The following is a 14125-nucleotide window of genomic DNA, read 5'->3' on the forward strand; positions in this document are numbered from 1 at the left end:
GATCATATTACAGTGAAGAATGGATAAGTACAAGAAAATCGGAACTCGACATTTCACTTATCTGTGTTTAGATTAGGCTCGAGTCGAGAGTCAAACGTAGAAAAGGTTAGGATCATATTACACTGCTCGCTCGCCGAGTGTAAAGTGGGACCGCCTCAGTGATAAGGATAGTCATCTTGTATTTTTTCAGTCTTTACTGTACTTCTTTAAGGGTTAACACCACTCAAGAGGCTGAAAAAAGGGCCGAACTTTGATCATTAATTCTGAGAGCATCGCAAAAAGGAACAGGATTTCTTTTTACAGGGTTTATTTAACGCATATTGAAGTATAAATAAAAATTGTTGTATCATAATTTTAATACATAATGGCGGCAACAGAGCGAGTGTTCACAATTGGGGATGATTTTCTCGTTGTGTGTAACATTTGGAACAAAAAGCCAACAAATTTTATAATATATACAGGGTGTCTCGATTTTTCCCGGCCAAACTTTATCTACAAACAAAAGTAAAAAAAAAAAAAAAAGTAAAAAAAAAATTGAATTTGCGATTTTCTGCGCTATTTTTGCGATACTCTGAAAATTAATTATGAAAGTTAGACTTTTTTTTCAGCCTTTAGAGTGGTGTTACCCTTTAATCCTTCGAGCTGTTTTCTTTGTTCCTGGCACACGCCGCCGAGTCGAAGGGACTTGGACCTTGTTGAAATTGTGCGACAGCCTGAATTTAGGAAATTGAATGAAGATAGATAGTGACGTTTCCGAGATTGCATTCCGTCTGTTTCAGTTTCTTTGTTACTATTTTTAAGTACGGAGAACTCGTCGCGAACTAGCAGACGCGTCGGAACTCCATTTGGGAAGTAATTCTTCGGCTAAATTGCGAAGGAAGACAAATATGGTTCGAGGGGGGAAGAACCTAGCGAGAAATTGAAGTTGGATTTCTTTTCGATACACCATGAAATAGATTTCACGTGTGTGCCGGAGCGTAGACGATGCGATCCCACGCAAAGCCCTGCGTCTGTCCAATCTATTCCGTTTTCACTTCCACTTTTTTTTTTTCTATAATAAGAACGTTTCTAGAACTTTGTTTTCTCCGGCACCGAATCTTGAAACGGCACGCTGTAAAAACGAACCCATTATTTCCTCCTCGAGCGAACTGCTGGCAAACTTCTCTGAAAGCCCCTCCCGCAAACAAAGTGCTCTCATTGAGTTCGGCGCACTCACTGCGCGGCCCCGACCACGATTTTAATTTCCATAGGCAATAAGACGTGTAACGAGGCTCGTAACTCGCCGTAATTGGAGTTCCCGGCTAGTTAGCGATCGCGGTGCGTTAAAAAGAAACTTCTTAACGACCGAAACCGAGCCAATTAAAACCCGCCGGGTAAACAATTAGCCGACAAATCGGATTTTTCGTGTGATTTATCGACGCCTTGGTTTCAAGACCACGGACAGGGAAGCGGAGCTCAGGGGCGGGGACGTTGCTCGTTAATCTCGGAATTATAATTATGCGTTGGCTTGGGGCTATGAAATACTTCGCTTCAACTACTGTTTCTCTATTAACCCTTTGACAAGTAGGAATTTTTGGGAAATACACACGGTATATGAGTAAGCTTTGTTCCATAACATAAAAAATAGTCATAATAACATAAAGAATGAGTACCTACTTCCAAAATTTCAAAATTTATTTATTGTGTGGTAGAGAAATGATACAAGATATAATATGTTAAACGCAATAATAAAGATAACTATGCGGATTTGTACTTTGTATGGCTAGAACAACTTTGGACGAACCGGTGCGTCCGTACTCGTCAAAGGGTTAATTATGAATATATGAAGACGATACGATGGCGTGGTATTAATGCAATTTGCGGGTTGTAGCGTTCGGAGGTCAGAGTCGATTCTTTATCCGAGCGCGGAAAAAGAAGGAACGAAACGCGACAATACCGTGCTGCGGAAATGAAAATTCTTCGGACTGAATTACATCCGGAATCAACTCCTCTGGGAACGCTTTCGACAAATATCCTCCTTTACACAGTCCATACTTTCTCATATCGGAATATCAAGTTTCCTTTTCGTGGCGATATATTCCGCATGAAAAAAACTGAAAATGATTTCGAGGAGATATCAAGCATTCGGTATGTATAATATTAGAAACCAGGATGAAGTTCCAGCGGTTCGATGAACTCCGTTAGAAAATTCGTTTCGCGAACTTCGAACGGGTTGGAGTATATGTACGAAGCTTCGAAGTTCGAGAGGTTACGCGAGGGTATCGATAGGCGAATGGAACACGAATAAATAGTATCGTTATCGAAATAGATATAGAAATTTTGTTATCGAAACATAACCTTAATTACAACGTTAACCGAATTTTAAAAGCGAGCAGAGTCTCGACGGTAACGCGCGATTAATTGAGCCCTAACCTCAATTAAAATCTAACCTAAATTGAAACCTACCAGAATTCCAAACTTCAATTAAAATTAACCGCAAGCTACGCGCTGTGAGCTTATTGTTCGCGTCATTAATTTCGGAAATTTAGCAGCAACCCCAAGTAGAAGTTCGGTCTCTTTTGTGAGCTTACGAATCGACGTTACGGAGCAGGAAGAAACTCGACGTCCCCCGAGAACCACGTAGAATTTCCGGCTTTAATGTCAATAAAGGGCTGTATCGAAAAGCATTGGGATGGAAGAATGTATGGATGTTAAATCTCGAAAACAGCGGGGAAGTCACGTCTGGATGTAATTGGGGCGGATCAGGTGGGCAGATCAATTTTTAATCAATTTTTAAAAATATTTTCGTTCCCATATTATTTTCTGCTTCGAGTACTCTTTCGGAATTCGCTGCGGTTGTTCGATAACACTAGTTCTGTTATGTATTTTGGCCTGCTAAACGTGAAAATCGCAATGAAAATTTTTTCTATGAATAGGTTTTTTTAGATGAATTTTTGAATTTTTAAGCCATATCTCGAGTTAGAATAGTCCGATTGGGTCGCGCAAGATGCCAAATTAAAGGCGATCAAATTTCCAGCAATTTCTTTTCACATTGTTTTCCAATCGGTTAAGTGTTACGGGCTAATATATATGAAAAACTTCCATATTTCTGCTAAAATAGAACACGAACATTTCTTCCATCTCCATGTAAAAATAGTCACTGTCAAATTATGTCCAGTTTCTTATTGTTTGCGTATAGATCGCACTTTTACGAAGAAAACAAGCTTTCGTTGAAGAAAATCTATGGATAAATACCAGAGTTAGGACCAGTTGAGTAAAGATACAAAAATTCCAATTTTACTCTGTTTTTGAGTTTAGCAGGCCAAAATACATAAGAAAAAAAATTGTGGCATTGAATGTAAACATTTTAATTTTTTTATTTTGTAAACTAGTGTAATCGAGGTTTGCTTTCCCCGACCGATAAATCGATCTGCCGTGAAATTCCGACGTTGAACTTAACGTTCATTATTTTTTAACGTGGGAAACGTACTGTCCATTCCGTGACGGTGGGGAAACTCCCCGTAAAACTCGGACCTCCGTATCGGCGGCAGGGAGCGAACGCCAGGGGCGTTTTTGTACCCTTCTTAACGTACTTGACGAACGTGAAAGCTTTCAGGCTGCGAGTTTCGAAAGTTTCCCGGTGGACGAGTCCCGGGAAGTTCGTCCGAACATTTCGGCCAAGTTTTTCCCGCCGTTCGAGTGTTGTTGCCATTTATCCCGGTAAATAGATCGCTTAATTAGCCACTCGTCGAGATAAACTCGCCTCTGCGAGCTTAAGGATGAAAAACCCGCGTGGACGACTCGCGCGAAAGGTAAATAAACAAACGACGCCGATCGAGAAAGTTTATGTATATAAACTCTGACTTTATTTCGCGAGAATTAATCCTGAAACGTTAACGAGTTTTCCTCCTCGAGACGCTTTACTGAAATAAACGCTGCTAAATTAATAACGGGGAAATTTCGTATCGTCGAAGCGAAAACAACCACTTATCGATCACAGTTTCGGCGTCGCGCGTGCAACTATTCGTTCGCGATTCGCATTATCGCTGCGGCCAGTTTCAGCAACGTGCCGCGTCCGAGAACGGGATTTAATTTGACGGATTTGTATGCAGGAAATTTGTCGGATTACGGGGAGCCCGGGACGCTGTTTTAATTGCGGTTGGTCTGTCATTAGTGTCGGAGGAATTGCTTATTTAAGTGCAATTTTGTTCGCGTTCAAGTTAGTTCAGCGGAGCGTTCGGATGTTATCGCGTCGCGACGATGACGGAGGGGGCCTTTAATCGAACGCAGAGCGTTCGGTTGGTTCACGCCATAATCTCCAAGTTAATCTCCAAGTTTATAAGCGACAAGCGTTTAGAAAGGATTATTGGCCCTTTAACATCGCTTTTGGAAGATCTAAGTCCCTTAGAATTAATAATAATCGAGGTACAACCGTGAATGGTTGTTACGCTCGTCACGTTTGTAAAGAAAGTATATTTTCTTTAATTTGAATTTGGATTTGCCGTGCTTCTCATGCTACGCGGGCCAATCGAGTTCTGTTTAGACAGAGAGACGGAAGGAGAATATAATACAGAGCGTCCCAGAACTGTAGCTGAGACAATTCTGAACAATAATTTCCTTTGCAAAAATGTCGGATGAGGCTTCGTTTTTGAATTATTAAGAAAAAACCCTGAACCAATCACAGTACCCGAGTATCGCGCGCTCGGCCGCGAGAGGCTGGCTCGATAGCTGGCTCGAGCCCGCCTCTTGCTGTGATTGGTCGGTGGTTTTTCGTTAATAATTCAAAAACGAAGCACCATACGATACTTCTGCAAAGGAAATTGTGGTTCAGAATCGTCTCAGCTACCATGTCCGGCTCTTACAGGAGTTCTGCGACACCCTATATAAGAGAGCACGTGTGCAGAACATACAGAGAAATAAAATACACAATAATTGAGAAGATATCTAGAGTGTAAATAAAGAAATATAATAGGCTTTAATTGTCGTTTCCAAATAAATATTAGTGAATAAAATTTTCTCCTAATTTACAGAGGAACAAATTGCAGTCTATCGCTAACCCTGAGTCATTATAGCGTTCTGTCTTATATGTACCTATCAATTTATATGTATCCGCGAAATGCAACTATTTCTATCGAAAAATTCTAGTCGAGGAAGCGGTGTTGTTTCGTTTCCAGTTGATCGATCGCTTCTGTCGGCTCTAGAGCGATATTATCGGTCGGCCAGCAAACAGGAAGGGATATATTTACGGGCCACCTGAATAGGTTCGCCGGCCAGAAGCCAAAACTCCGTTTTCGATCGGTGCGGGTTCCCCGAACGCGTTGCTAAATCGATTGCAGCGAAATTCGATGTAGGAATCGTGCGATAGGTGTCGCCCATATCTGCGTGAACCACAAATTTCCATCGTTTCACAATGGAGACCGGCGCGGATGACGCGGACGGTTCGGAAAGTCACGTCACTCACGCGATAAGATAAACGGGCCATTTATTTGCTCATAAATCGCAGCAGTTGGAGCGACGCGCGCCAACATTTTGAAATAGCAATGGAATTAATGTTGGGGTGGTTCACTAATTTTTCTTTTTTTTTTTTTAAGAGAAAATTGTATTTTTAATGCAATTTCAAATAGTTTCAAATATATTGGTATTTACCAAATGAGCTGTTCACTGCACAGATCGATTAACTCCACTTTTTAAACAGTCTTCAATCATAACTTTTTATATTTATAATAACATATTCCTGGGTGACATATTCCGTTTATTATTTTTATTTGTTGTACTACAAAGGGAATTTTAAAAAATTGTGTATATTATTTCATCGCATTTCTCAACTTTTATGAGGAGCTTATAATACTTAACAGATTCGTGCAATGAACGGCTCAAATATTAATGCTTCGTATAATTCTAAAACCCAATCCAATCCAATCAGACCCGATCAAAACCTTGCCTTAAAATAATAATAATAAAAAAAACGAGAAAGAACTAACGACTTCGGTTACATTACGAGGATCTTTATCGAGAATAAAAGGAAAATCGACTGCGTTTGAATTACCGCGGTGAAAGGTGCAGATTTCTGTGGCGCAGAATTTCATCTCGATCCGCTTTCGTTCACCCTGTTGCCCCTCGACGATAAAAAAGAGGGACGGAGGAGGATAGGGGTGGCGTTCACCGCGCGACAAAGGGTCGTCTGTCCTCTCCAGGACTCTGAAACCCTCGATGGCACTCTGCTACCTGAACCGGCTTGTTAATTAAATAGATTGGACGCTGGAATGCAGGCTGCAGCCCCAGCCACCGTTTACTTTTATGTTGCAGCTCTCCTCTATTTTCGCGAATCGCGTTGTAAGGAGAGAGATCAAGATGGCGGCGAGGGGGGGAGGCGATCTCCGTTAACCGCCGGTTAGCGTAATCGACGCTAATGCCGTTTGCATTATTATTCTTACTGTTATCGCAGCTGAGCTCTACCAGACCCAACAGTATCGTCGCCAATGTAAATCGTGTTATTAGAGACTATTATCGTTTGGGATACTGTTCGCGTTGACGGTTGTAATCGAGATTATAAAATCGAAGAAAGTTTATTCTTTTCGTCTCGAATGTGAATTTCCGTACAGGTAGTCTTATAAATATTCGCACCATCTATGTTTTGCCGAAATTAAACGACAGGTTTGACTTTTCCCAGAAATTGGTGTAAGAACCGGAAATGGGGGTAGCTGAAACGATTCTGAACCATAGTTTCCTTTGCAGAAATGTCGAATAGTGCTTCCTTTTTGAATTATTAACGAAAAACCTTGGACCAATCACAGCGTCCGAGTAGCGCGCGCTGCGGGAGGCGGGCCCGTTGAGTGGGCGGAGCGTCCTGACTCGAAGCAACCTCTCGCGGCTGAGCGCGGGATACTCGGTCGCTGTGATTGGTCGGCGGTTTTTCGTTAATAATTCAAAAACGAAGCCTCATCCGACATTTTCGCAAAGGGAACTATGGTTCAGAATCGTGTCAGCTACCCCCCCAGTTCCGGTTCTTACACTAATTCCAGGACACCCTGCATATGTACATGAATAAACTTTACACGTGTCTTCCTCGTGAAACTCCTCGAATTCCGGGAATTTTCACTAAATTCGAATCGATTGCTGCGGCCTAATTAAATTTCTGTTCGCAAAACGTTCCTTCTTTTTTTATTTAATATCCGCCGCATGGGCGCGCGTGGGAGGGATAAATAATGCATCGCATTGGCGCGTGTGCATTTTAATTAAATGCTAGGGTACGGAAAGCCACGTTGTTCGCAGAAACGACTACTCAAAGGACAGGTGTGATTTTGATAAGTTCTCCCAATGACATTACGCATCATCGAGGAGAAATTTCCGAATTGATTCGCTCGTTTCAGGGAGTAGCATCGCTGTTACTAATTAATCAATTAATTAATTGAGCCCACGCGAAGTGGTCGCAACAAATTAATTCGAATAGAAACTAATTATCCGATATAAACGATCGTTGTGGACAATGCGCGCGTGCCGTTTTCAATGATATCGCGAATTACGTTACGCTCACGGGATGATTTTAATAACCTTGCGCGTATCGTCGTGACTATAAATTGCCGTTTTGCCTCCCATTTCACTCCCGATCACCTGTCTAATTCCATTTGATCGTACAATGCACTCGTTGATTTGATTTCTAACGAATTCTATAAAGAAGAATACTTTCAAGCTCCGCCCACCAATGGACGCGTGTGGCAAGTTCGCGGTTACAAAATCCTCGGTTAATTTCTGGACAACCGGAATGGTCCTCGACGTCTAATCAAACAAAGTGGGCTTTAATTAGCGGCGCGTTAACACTATTTCACATATCGTTACGACTAACCGCGTAACGACTTCTGCCCCTCGATACGCCACGGAATTTACTGCTATCGACGCCCTGATTCGAGCACACGATCGGCTACTCCACAGCGACCATTGGGGTATCGATATCCACGCGTAAGCCAGGTCCATTCGATACTCGCCAACGACACGAACCCTTCAACCACCGATGGATGGATGGATACACTGATTCGGTTTAAGGGGAGTCCTATTTGGAGAGCCATATTATTTCGCTAACTATCGGAAGTTGGTTTAACGAATGACCCGGAAGGAAGACGAACGCCGACGTTCGCGGAACTGCTTTCTGTCTCGAAATAAACAACTCGCTTGCTTGTTTTTATTCAAGTGTATGGGCCTCTTTCTCCCATATTGCACTTATCTGATTCTTTCCCATATTTTTCCATTAATTCGTTTTACGCCATGGGCTTTTCTATACCTTGTATTTGTTAGTGCATTTATGGTGGACTTTGTACATTCTACCATTATATTCCTGGCACTTTTCTAATTCAAATGAGACCAAACACGATATAATTCGTGACGATATTTACCATGCTTTCTTTTCAGTTAGTGTTCTGCGATATATGATACATAATAAGTTCTCACAAGTAAATATGTTGCGAATTACGTCGTGTTTGGTCTCATTTTAATCAGAAAAACGTCAGGAATATGATAGTAAATGTTTTAGAATAAAAAAGAGTTTCATCGTTGTATTAAATTGTCTTATCGACTAATTCGATCCCAGATCATGTTACACTGCTATCGAACTCCTGGGCCCTTCAAGGGGTATACCTTGTCCCAGATCATGTTACACTGCTCGGCGATCGAGCTCCTAGACCTCCCAAGGGGTATACCCCTTACACCCCTATCACTTATGATGGAGATATTTGTGCATTTACGGAGACTTTACTGTACTACTGTTAGTTGTACATATACGTTCCATTCCAGTGTGCGGCGCCGGCGCGAACGTGTTGAACGAAAAATAAGGCACGGAGTTCGTCGCATGTATCGACAGCGATGGTTCAGTAATTTTTAGAATCGGGTATTACAATTTTGTCGATAACAAGCCCCTCCTACGCAGCCAGGCTTGTCGTTTTCGAACCCGTGTGTACGGACACGTACCTCGAAGGGTGAAAATATAATCGATTCGAGGCTGACGGAGAAACAAAAGAAAAACAGTGGGTGGACTGCTGACATTGACAGGGTCGCTTGGAAGCTCGTTTGAATCTAGTGGATTCCGTATCGCGCCTCTTCTCGTTATTCACGTCGAATTACGGGTCTCCCTTCTTTTTTTACCTCCCTTCTCTTCGAACGGATCTCGTTACCCTTCTCGACACCAGGACCGGTGTAACGATCGTTCGAAAAAGGAGTGGGAAATTAGGCTTCATCCACCCCGGGGAAATTAACGTTTTGCCGGCGTCAAGGGAGTGTTAAAAGGACTCGATTTTCTACATTTTATTTTCTGAAAATTCGTGTCGTTCAAAATAACAATTTTCAACCATTTTCAACCATTTTCAACCATTTTCCAACGTTTTCGCTCCAGACAGAATCTTCAGCCACGCTCTTGAACTCTAATAACTTATTTGTTTCGTCCGATTTCTACCCGCAGAGCAGCGCCGATACCGTCGTCGATAAAGCCACGACTTTTACTCGGTCGGCGGATTTATCGCAGTTTGAAACTCCGAAAATATTTATTGCGACTCGTCGAAAAAACTCGAACGGCGCGTTTATAAGTCGAAACGGGTATGCTATTCGGCCAGACTTTGTTCCCGAGCATGACGAGAAGAAACCCGTAGATAAATCAGGGGGCTTGGTGTAGCGGCAAACTATAAACTGATCGCTCGAGCACGGGTGTTGTGCTTTGGAGAATGGTAGAAGATAACATGCTTTCTCATTTTAGCACTAGTAAAATCGAACGAATGCACTGTGCGACGGCGCTGCTATTTGTGTTCCTCGTCATGGGGCGGCACGGTAATGCACGTCATCTGTTAGACACGCGAGCGTGAGCCACCGGTCGTACACACCGCCCGATAGGACATATAAGTGTGAGCCACCGGTGGTACACGGCGGCGTAAACGTGTTAAACTCCTACAAAATGCAACGATATTGGTATTGCATATTTCTGGGGTGAAAAACGAGCTTTCGGCGATCCAGTAGCAGGGATATAAATGACATCAGGCAAAAGAGCATACCAGTCGCGGGGAGTGGATAATAGTCGCGAGGATTGCTTACGTCTGTTCGAGTTACAGTAGCCACGTACGCATTCACGTGCAAGCGTCGCAGAGATTAGAGGGATTGAATACACGACCGGAAACCAGGACACCGGGCCTGGATGTTTTCCGCTACGTATCAGCGCAGTTGGCTTTGTGCGTGCACTGTTTATACCTTGCGCGATCGTGCGCATGGGCGTAGAATACGCTGGGCAAATTTTTATTATCCTTTTATTACCCCATGGAAAAGAAACGACAAAGTTATTTCAGAGGTACACACTTTTTACGGAGAAGAACATTTGTAGAAAAGAGAGGGGCACGGACATTTGTGCAGCACCCATGAACTCCATGGGAAAATTGTTGACTCCCAGTGGTTTATTCGGACGAGTGAATATTCCCAGTGAATTTTTGAAATGCTTTTAATTTCAACGGGCTCACGCATAAATGGTATCTTTTATTACCATTTCGAATGCCATATTTACACGATACCAAGCAATCAGCGACGCGCATGGCACGGAAAAGTGGATTCTGTACTAACGACACAAAACGTAGAATGCTTCGCCAATTAGCAGTTTTTCGAGAACGAAAAGATTTCAATGTCCGATTCTGTAACGCATTGTTAGCATTCTGTTGAACAGAAAACAAAAGAACCGTCGACGAAGTGGTAAAGTGCGATGTAGTAGTTAGTTTGGAAGCGATAAGGTCTTTCAACGTATAGTAGACTAATCAGCCTTTCACTACTGGCCGATCAGTCTGAGAAATGTGTACACTTCGAACAGCTTTAAACGCTCCATACACGACACGATCTGTCGTATGACTTGTCGTACGACAAATCGCTTCGACGAGTTCCTTCGATTGTTTGAATCAATTTTTCATCAAATTGAATTCTTTATTCTTTATCCTATCAACATGAACGTGATGCCGTTGGATTCTTGGTGACTACTTTTAACGAACGCACTTTTCAATTATGCAATCAGATTTTTCATGTAATTTCGTTAATTATTGTCCAAATTATGTCATGTGTGGTTTCATTTTGTTGCTTCCGTTTTGATAAAAATTGCGAGGGTCGGTATTTTCATTTCTTAATGACAAAACTGGTGATGTTCGTGCGATCTGTCGTACGACACGTCGTACGACGCACCGTGCGACAGATCGTATCGTGTGTGGGTCGTTTCAGAGAGCGGTTAAGCTTTATTAGCTCAACCCTGGGTTAATTTGATAGCCTAGTGAACAAGAAGCCGGAGTCGTATGGCTGAACCCATGTTATGATCTGTTTACTCCGCGGTCGCTCGTTAGAATAACCACTTCAAACGCAACTTAGTTCCCGGTTGCCTCTCAACGGGCTCTCGAGCAGCTTGGATCACACCCGTCGGCGTAATGGCTCGTTCGGGTACCATCGGAAATGGAATCGTAACCCTACGACTAAAGAACAAGAGCTATTCTGGGAATGGCTTGAACGGTGAAACTTTTTAGACTTTTACGGTTGGACTCACTAGAAGAACTGACAAACGTCACGCGGAGGAAGAGCGAGAGAGGATGTCCTGCTATGTTACCGTTGCCCAGGACACCCTTTGCACGACTTGGGAACTCTTTGTTCGGCTGCCGTCAGCGGAACAATGACGGAGCGGAACCGTGAAAACGGTGATAAGCTTTGTCCGTATCCCATCCGTGAAACAATAATGAAAGACAACCGTGAAAACGGCTGCAAGAGTGGTACCGCTGCGCGGAGAACGTCGATTACACCGGTCTGCGTTGGTAACAAACTTATTTAGTGTTCCTCCAACCAGGCCCGCTTCAATAAATAGTTATTCAAGAAATAAATTCGCAGTTTTAAGCACGATTACTTTCCGCGCGAAAAATACAGCGCCAACCGCGCAATTTAGACTTATTACGATAGTTTCGAAAATGCTTGTGGAAGTTTGCTCGAATACGTTTAGCAGAAGCAATAAACTCGATATTATTCAGTGAAATTAGTTATACTGTTTCGACTCGTTTCGTTGATATTATAATTCGTACTTCAGTACAGCGGTATGTATTTTCAGGACCCTGGAAGTCGTTGGAAAGGTACTCGTCTGGCGGTATCAAGAATTCGAAGAACCGAGGCAAAACAGAAGGTAAGACCGTCTCGAAACGTAGGTTAGGCTTCTGCAGACGCGAGTTCATTTGCCGCTTCGAGTACCCTTTTGTGTCTCCCTTTAACGTGCGCGGAGGTTTTTGAGGGTACCGCAGTAATTTCTGGCTGAATACGCGCTATGCTCGTTTCTCGAAAGGGGGAAATGTAATTTACGGCAGGTATCGCGACAAAGCGACGCGATAATAATTGTAAAGTTAATTACGCCGAGAGACGACTAGTTGCAATCGTAGTAAATGTAGTTAGAAATATGGGTAATGACTAAATAACTGTAATATTAATACGAATACGAGCAATATTACTGTGATGCCGTAGCAAATATTTTCGGGATTTCTTTGCGAAACAAGACAGATAATTATCTATTATAATAGTCGAGACTAATTAAATCTGTATCGTTGTTTGGAACTCCCAAATAAAATCTGTGTGTGTCGAGAAAGGCTGATTGATTCGCGGATCCTTCCTACACCTTCCACGGCATAACATTACGGCTATACTACTTTTTATTATGCTACATCGCTACAGTATTACTCGTACCAGATAAATTCATATTTCACAAAAAATATTTATAAATCTGTAGCACGCTACAAATTTTATTTGCAGTATTAAATTGAAAATTTGCGATATTAAAAGTTCGAAGCACCTCTTGCCATGGACTTCAGTAAACAGCTTGTTACAAATAATTTTTTCAGCGAATAAATTTCGTTACACGGGGCAAACCGTGAAATACTTTTGCCTAGTTAGAATTTGTTTGTAGCGCGGACCACCGTGTTATAACGGTGCAAATGCGAATTCATGGATCCATGTTGTGTCGTGTTTTCATCAACGCGAAGTTATCTCCCCTGACACACGTACAATATGCAAATTCGAGCTTCAACTTCACCGCTAGCGTAATTCTCGCGCGGCGCTGGGAAAACGTACCGGAAAATTTCCGAACGAATTAATGAAAAATCGTTGCGCCGTGAGTAACTCGCGAAAGGGATCATTAATTCTGACCCATCAATCCCGATTCATCGAATACGTCTCCGGAAATTAGATAAGCTGACTGTGCTTTACCGCCACAGATTCTTCAAAATGTCGCGGAATGATTTTTGCTGGAAATTCTAAAAGACGTAGGTGTGAATTTTAAATAAAATAGCAGCTTATAGGGAACGATAAGACGGAACTTGTTTGTATGTACAGTTTTTCCATACGACGTTTAGTTTCAGAGATAAAAATTGAAAACTTGCAAGATCTTTTTCCTAAAATTCAATTTTTCCAACCTAACAATAGTTCCAACTTGCAACATTCCAATTTTTATATCCGAAACTAAACGTCCTATGAATAAACTGTAAATATAAAAAAGTTTCGTATTGTCATCCTCTATAATGTGATATTTTTTAAAAATTGATTGAACGAACAAAAACATTTTTCTGGGCTTGTAAGTGTTAAAAAAAATGCCCAGTTCCTTCATCGTCGTCATGAAAGGATTCCAAAGAGGCTCGAACGAGCAAGAAGGAAAATTGTAACGTAGCTCTAAATCTCTCCGCTATCATCTTGGCTACCGCTAGCCCAGGGAACAATTCACCGCTGAAAATGCTAATTCGACAAGGTAACCGCAGAAGAAAGGGTGGCACGGAACTGTCGGGGTCAGAGCCAAGGAACCGGGGGCTTCATTGATTTCACCGGTTTGTTCAGCGAGGACAGACGTAAATTATATTCGTGGCCGAATGCGGACTGTATTTGCATGTTAAAAGAGGACCGTTTGCGGTCTCAGCGAAGATTAATACCGGCCGAAGTCTGGACAAGTGGCAGACCATAAGGGTTAGAACGAACGAGCCTCGGAATGATCGTCGAATCGTAGTTGAGCACCATTTCTCGCGGTAAATAATGATCCGAGTACAGAGTAAGAACGAAGAAATAACAATGGGGGACATCCGTAGCAGTGGCGAGAACTCTTGCCCGGAACAAAAGGCTCGGATCGAGACACAGA

General features: G+C 42.4%; 1 protein-coding gene across 2 annotated transcripts in view; it reads left to right on the forward strand.

Annotated features, from left to right (window-relative positions):
- The window catches only part of LOC128880270 (octopamine receptor beta-2R-like), a 151661-nt gene that overhangs the window by 37450 nt on the left and 100086 nt on the right, over nt 1-14125 (forward strand). For both annotated transcript variants that reach the window (XM_054130163.1, XM_054130162.1), the window contains one exon: nt 12068-12139. The gene's annotated coding sequence lies outside the window, so the exon portion shown is untranslated. The remainder of the gene's footprint in view (nt 1-12067; nt 12140-14125) is intronic.

This window comes from Hylaeus volcanicus, chromosome 7 (genome assembly GCF_026283585.1).
Source record: "Hylaeus volcanicus isolate JK05 chromosome 7, UHH_iyHylVolc1.0_haploid, whole genome shotgun sequence".
NCBI classification, from domain to species: domain Eukaryota; kingdom Metazoa; phylum Arthropoda; class Insecta; order Hymenoptera; family Colletidae; genus Hylaeus; species Hylaeus volcanicus.